The sequence below is a fragment of the Mya arenaria genome, chromosome 5 (assembly GCF_026914265.1).
Source record: "Mya arenaria isolate MELC-2E11 chromosome 5, ASM2691426v1".
In the NCBI taxonomy this organism is placed as follows: Eukaryota; Metazoa; Mollusca; class Bivalvia; order Myida; family Myidae; genus Mya; species Mya arenaria.
The window spans coordinates 32,969,105-32,976,767 of NC_069126.1; the positions used below are offsets into that span (position 1 = coordinate 32,969,105).

General features: G+C 32.1%; 1 protein-coding gene across 7 annotated transcripts in view; it reads right to left on the reverse strand.

Moving 5' to 3' along the window:
* The window catches only part of LOC128233703 (unconventional myosin-Ia-like), a 52,729-nt gene extending 47,387 nt beyond the window's left edge, over positions 1-5,342 (reverse strand). For 2 of the 7 annotated variants that reach the window (XM_052947514.1, XM_052947515.1), the window contains exons 1-2: positions 2,239-2,494; positions 106-203 (exon numbers count right to left, since the gene is read on the reverse strand). The gene's annotated coding sequence lies outside the window, so the exon portion shown is untranslated. The other 5 variants (XM_052947513.1, XM_052947510.1, XM_052947516.1 and 2 more) reach the window with 5 other exon arrangements.
* Between the last annotated feature and the right edge of the window lie 2,321 nt (positions 5,343-7,663).

Genomic DNA, 7,663 nt, shown 5'->3' on the forward strand with positions numbered 1-7,663 from the left:
GTCATTATAATATAACTGCAGTCATCTGGTCACACATTGCCGAAGGTCAAAGATTAACAGATCTGCCAAGACTTATACTTCTTAGCCTCAGAAGCCTCAACTTACAATATTGTGATATAGAAGTTCTTTCTTGATATCAACTTTTACAGGACCATTATCACAGGATCAGATCTTCAGCTGAAGTCATTCTGTTTGCCCAAGCTCTGGAAAATAAAGAAAATGTTTTTGTATGAAGCATCACTCAAATCTGATATAAGCACACTGTTCTGTTAATTACATCTTGATTGATTTTTGTTCTTCGCACATGCATTTTTTTCTCATTTACTTTCTTGCATAAATTATAACACAAACTTCAATACAAAAACGTGCATGACATATCAATAATTGTTCTGTACTTTGCAAAGTTTTGCAAATTATAGACATATGAACCAAGCTCAACATACGACTAAGTAAGAATGCACACACACACACACAGTACAATTCGCACATGCCATTTGTACATTATAGATAAAAACCTTTCTAAAGGAACATGGAAATTATGATTAATATACAAACTATGCATATATGCATACATTAATTTTTTACTTACAGATATATAAGATTCTAGAATTCCCAATTTAACACAATCATGCAAAAAGAACATATCAATTTTAAAAAAACAACATTCTTTTGTTTTGATCCTTGAGTTCCAGGAATTAAAAATTGAAGTTCCTTATTATGATCAAAGGAATATGTAAGAATTCATGCATTTTTTTTAACTACTGTGCACAGTTTAGTCATAAATGCTTGTCATAAGGGATGGGTTACACTTGATGAAATTCAATGATACTTCAAATCAAGGAAGTAGTTTAATTGAATTTTAAGACTATTTCTCATGCGTGCAGAATTTTTCCAATGCATATTACCATAATATAGAGTTACAAAGCAGATTTTAAACTACTGATATTAACTTTGCTATTTATCAGGTAAGCATATCAAATGAAATTATTTTTTTGGAAAATGACGAATGAAAAATTACATAAAGTTTCTCATTTCCCTTTTCCAGAAACACCCCACCCACATGTTCTTTTGCATTTCAGGCAATCTTTTTTATGAGTCTATAGGTTTAAACACTTATTTGATCATTTGAGTTTGTTTTTTTATTAAAGCAGCACTCTCACAGGTTAACCATTTTGACATGTCTCGGAAATTTTAGCGTAAATATCTGGAAACCAGTCATATTAATAATAAGCCTGCTGATAAAAGATTTGATCGCAGGTTTTCATATAAATAATCAAAAATATGTTTTAATTTATGGCTTAAATGCTGAATAATGAAATTTTTGGCAGTTTTTCAAACAAATGAGATCTGTTCTGTTGTGAGTGATCTAATATATGATAAAATTGATGGGGTTGATGCCAAAATAAGCATATTTCAAAACCAAAAAAATAAAAACTGTCAATCTGTGAGAGTGCAGCTTTAAACACCTTGGTAAATCATAGACCATAGATATATTACATTAAATTGTCAGCTTGCCCATCCTTTCCTAAAACTCCACACTCATGCGTTTTATTTGACAATATTTCACCTTCAGCAGGTAGAGATCGAGAATCAGATTAAACAGACAAACTGCACCATCATTTAATCACATCACATGCTTAAGTTTGAAAATATAAGCCACCTACACGCCATACGATTTTTGTGCCTACTTATTTAAAAAAAAAAATTGCCATTTAAGATTGTGCAGGGTCTGTTATACCGTACATGGTAAACTTCTAATTGGAAGTCCGTACAATACAATGGTTTCTTTGAACATGTTACAATATATTGTACAGAATATTCATTATTTAAAGTTCTAATGAAGTGTGACATTGCACAACAGCAGAAATTGGGCCAATCATTCAGAGCTTTGTTAAATTTAACAATGTTGTTAACATCATTGTTGTTAACTTTCAGATCTTTACTGTGCTCGAAGTACACTTAAAATCTGCAGCAGAATTTCTAACAAGACTTAAGACAGCTGTTTCAGCTGAAACTTATTTTATTTAAATGTATTAGCAAATCAGCAAATATTTCACGTTTAAGAGTTAACAATAATATTGTTAATCAAGTTGTTAACTTTAACAAAGCTCTAAACCCATTGCTATATACCGTAACTTTCCTGATCATTCCACTATTCTCACAATCACTTCTACACAACATAACAGACAATGACTTTAAACTGGAAAATACTTCCAGAGAACATTTCATCAATATTACCTCCGCAGGTAGTAGCAAACAATATTTCCTTTAAATTCCCTTCAAACCGGTCTTAACTGAAATATCACTTCAAGTCACTAGAAAACACCAGGAAGTTGCCGCCTTACAATTACTCCGAAGTCTTAAAAGGAAAATGGTAAAAATTAATCCGAAACAGCACAAAAAATATCAATCTTGAGGAAACGCTTATCTGTCATTCAATGACAAGTGAATGCACTTCCATTGAATGTACGATACTGCAAAAAATGCACTTCTGCGACATTATTTTTAAAGTAGTATGTTATTGTGGGCTATATTTCTTCAGTTTTTCATTGAACAGCGCATACTTTATCATTGTTCTTAAACATGATATTGAGGTAAACTTAAGGAGGTTCATAAATTGGGACGTATTATTTGAAAACAAATATCATTACCATGCAAAAATTAAGCCCACTCAAGGAGATGACAGACCATGCATGCAGTTTTAACATTTGACACTTATTCGCTGAAAATGTGTGAAACAGTTTGCTTCACTTTGATTTCATTTATTGTGTTTAACAAATAATCCAAATACATGTACCACTACCTTCCAAATTTAACTAATAAAAAATGTGACACACCTTGGTTTACAAATATATACCTGACTTAAAAGGTGTATCCATTCTCTAGATGTGATTCAAGGAATTTTGTTTCATCTTAAAAAACAAGAGAGCTGCAAGAGGATGCCAACACTTGAAAGATTTCGTCGGTTGGCCAAGGGGAATAATTTAACTATATTTTTTCCAGAGTGATAGGCCTTGCTACACATATCTGTCAATGGTTACATGACTGTGTACTAAGTTTCATGTGAATACCGTAAATGTCATATTAGATGCACATGCTCTAATATTTTCTGATTCTGCAACCTGAATGATGTTTATCTTAACTCAACTAGAGAGCATTACACTGTCCCCATTTGTTTATAACTCACTTGTTTAAACATCATGTATATAAATCATGATACCCTATTGTAAATGGTAAGTGTAAGTTGGTGTAGTGGTAATTAGTAGTTAATAGTTGTCTACCTTATACAAATGAGGCCATGGGTAAGAGCTTTGGGAAGGGCACATAACTCCCTTAGATTATCAACATAAGGACTCCAGTATGGGTTTCTACCCAGGAAACAGACTTGATACTTTCATAGTCAAATTAATATCAGCTAAACAGCTTCACAATCACAATCAAAATAAAATAAAAATGTTATTTCCAAGCACCACTTTAAGAAAGAATATCTCCTTGAAAGGATTTTTGAAGAAATGTTATATAATGTTACCTATTATCAGTTTACAACGTTACATAATATAATGATCACAATTATAATCAGTGCATGATGCAACAACATAAAATGTCACCATTATGATCAGCACACAACACAACATAATATAAATGTCACCATTATGATCAGTGCATGATGCAACATCATATAATGTCACCATTGTGATCAGTGCATGATGCAACATCATAAAATGTCCCCATTATGATCAGTGTACGATTTAACATCATAAAATGGCACCATTATGATCAGTGCTCGATGCAACATCACATGATGTCATTATTATAATCAGTGCACGATGCAACATCATATAATGTCACCATCATGATCATTGTACGATGCAACAATATATAATGTCACCATTATGATCAGTGCATGATGCAACATCATAAAAAGTCACCATTATGATCAGTGCATGAAGCAACAATATACAATGTTACCATAAGGATCAGTGCACGGCCCAAAAAAATATCATGTTACCATTATTATCAGGGCATGACACAACATCATAAAATGTCACCATTATGATCAGTGCATGAAGCAACATCATATAATGTCACCATTATGATCATTGCATGATGCAACATCATATAATGTCACCATTATGATCATTGCATGATGCAACATCATATAATGTCACCATTATGATCAGTGCATGAAGCAACATCATATAATGTCACCATTATGATCATTGCATGATGCAACAAGGTATAATGTCAACATTATGATCAGTGCATGACCCAAAAATCATATCATGTCACCATTGTGATCAGGGCATGACGCATCATCCTAAAATGTCACAATTAAGATCATTGTAAGACCCAACATCATTTAATGTCACCATTATGATCACTGCATGATGCAACATCATAAAATGTCACCTATAAGTTGCAATATAATACCATTGGAACTGATTATGCACAATTTCATAATGCCATCTATCAAATTTGCAAGTTTCATTTAGTTTCTGAGATATGCTACGCAGGTAATTGAAGGAAGGATAACTTTGCAAGATATATATCCAAGAGCAATAATTGTACACAACTTCACATTGCAATCTATCAATGTTCCAACCAATTCCTTCCAACAAGACAAAATTTCATTGTGGAAAAAGAATAATAATAAGCAGGTAAAGACAGTACCTATCCCAAGCCTCGTTGGAGGGCAGACATAGAAGTAAACATTTACTTGTAATTCTATCTTAGCCAATAAAGGCAATGTGACATACATTTAGATAAAAAAGAGAATAAGATATAATTATTGGGTTCTGAATCAATTAAATTAATATTCCTAAAAATATATACCTATTTGTGGCATGCAAGAAGAATTAAAACTATTATATCGGTATTGCAAAAGCCGGCCTATAAATGAAACCATAGCCTTATCAGTCAATAACGTAAATCAATAGTTATTCAAACAGATGTTTTAAATCAAACACTATAAAGACAAGCTTTCCAGTGTGATATTTACTAGACTATATCAAGTTGTTTTTTTATAAGGACATTAAACAATAGTGATTGAAAAATATATTCAATTTTAGAATCATTTGCGAAATTACTTATGACCAAACATTTTTTTATTAGATTCAATCAATTTGGCTTTTGACACTATTTTCAAAAAAAGTAAAAGTGTTTAAAAATTTAGATAAAAAATATACCAGTAAACACACGAAAATGACAAGAGTATAATCTACAATTTTACTTTTGCTATTCTAAAGCTAAAATACATCTCATGGAGTAATTAAAATTAAAATTAGACAAATGAAGTAAGATTCAAATAAAAGGGAAAACTTACATAAGTCAATTGAAATTTTCCAATATTTCATATTAAACAACTATCTCAGAGAAAAAATATAAAATCCCGTGTCACCGCAGACTGATACCAGCTGAGTCAGCTTCAAGTATCGTTACTGAGTCTCTTAGCAACAGAATTATGCATCACTGCTATCAACTCTCTGTATCAAACAAACCGTGTACATGTACATCCTTAATAGATTGAATGTAAATCTGTTAGCATTCAAATGAAAGAATGAAAGATTAATAGATAACAATATGCTTTTTTTTTTATTTCCATGGAAATATTGCATGATTAGACATAATTGAAAATGAGACATGGTGCTGACATTTCCTCTAATTTGCATTCAAATACTGTAATTTAACAGACTTATTTGGTAATAAATTACAATCTGTCCAACTGAATTAATGCAATAAAAGATATTATATTGTTTAGAAAATTTGGTAAAGATTGGACAAGATTGGAAAATAAATGGAAATTCAAGGGCCATAACCCTGAAACATCTAAGATGATCACACTGGTTGAGTCATTATTTCTATGTTTAAACATTATTACCAACATCATTAAAAACTTGGTTTAACCAATGGGTCAACTTGGTCCCATTTCAACCATTCAAAGCTGAAGGGCCGTAACTCTGGAGTGACTATAGCAAACTTTCAGACACAGATAATATGCTGATTTATAACACTGTTACTGTGTTGGTGATTTAAGGCAAATTGCTGCTGAAGTCTACCGGTAATAAATATATAGTGAGTCGGCAAAGCAAGTTGGTGAAAAAATCATATAAGAGTTTTTAACTCAGAAGCCAGGAAGACCATAATTGTGCCAATGTATTTTTAATACAATACCCAAGTTTGGTAAATTTTGAAAAAGAACTTTTCAAGTAAGAAGTGAAAAACTTGTGAACCAAGCCTGCCCAACCCAGTGATCAGGCCCTCCATTGGTGATCCCATAATGGTTCTTAGTCTGGTCTATAATTGCTGCAAGAATCTTTTTATCATTTTTGTTCTTGGCAGACTATGACATGCACCTTTCCCTGGACGCCCATTACTGTGGCCAGCATATTGTAACTGAAGATAAGGCCAATCCCTGATAGCCTTCAATTGGCTGACCATTACATTTCCAAAAGGGAAAGCCCAGAAAGCCTTCGATCATTATAGATCAAAAGAACTTCAGCTTTATTGGTTGTGGTAAACGTGTTGCCTGGAAGAGAGACAAATATGCACTCTCAAACAGAGAATGACATTTGTATGTTGCACTATAATTTAAAAATGAAGATTTAATTTTAATATTACTAACAATAAGAAAATGGATTGATTATCTTAAGGATAAACCATTTTCCATTAATTATTTGAGGCCCATCTTCAAGCTTAAAGCAAGCAAGTTTTTCAATAAAAAACGTTTGTTCCTGGATACATGTATCTATCCACCATGTTTATCTGTTTTGATTTGAGTTTACTTCATAATGTATGTCCTTTTATAACTGACAAGTCTATTGATTGACCAACAGACAAAATGGTTCAGATGGGCGATTCAGATGGGTCCAAGATCTGTAGACAATTGAACTAATCGAGACCAAGTCCACCTAAAAGGCTGTCAGCGAGTCTTTTGACGATTTTGTTTTACTATGGCAGACTTGTGATGTCCACCATCTCAGCAAAAAGTAGCACTAACGGCCCTTGTGCAGAGAATCCTCGCGGCCAAACTTTGGAAATAATCTCGATTATAAATTAAAATTTCTACAAAAATATTATTGCCTACTACTGAATTAAACACATTTATTTATGTCATTATGCCAAAATAAGATGTTCAAATATCATAAAACATATACATGTGTCGATTGTTTATCAAGTATTCTGAAATCTGTAAATCTGGGACAAATCTGACACTGGTTGTGTACATGTTCAATGGTATTCGTTACCCAGAATATATTTATATGAAAATAATGACTCTATTGACAAATTAACAAATTAAATCCAGTTTAGAACACTGTTAGGTATATATTAAACAATTTTGTAGTTATTATTCAACATCAATGCATAATATTACCAGATTTTCTTTCGCCCAGTGTTAAATGGTAGAGAGTTGTAGCATACAGGGATACATAAGAAATGTCAAAATAATAAAAAAGAACCCTGATCGCTCATTACTGTAGCTAATCGAGACCAGCTATATCAACTACCTGGCCCCAATTTCTCGAAACTTCTTAAGTCTCTTATAACAGCATTAAGCTTAACCAACTATTTTTGTCTTTCAATATTTTGCGTTTTATATACTCCTTTAAATGGTTTAATACTTAAGATAGAAATTGTTGTAATGATAATCACAATAAACCATTTT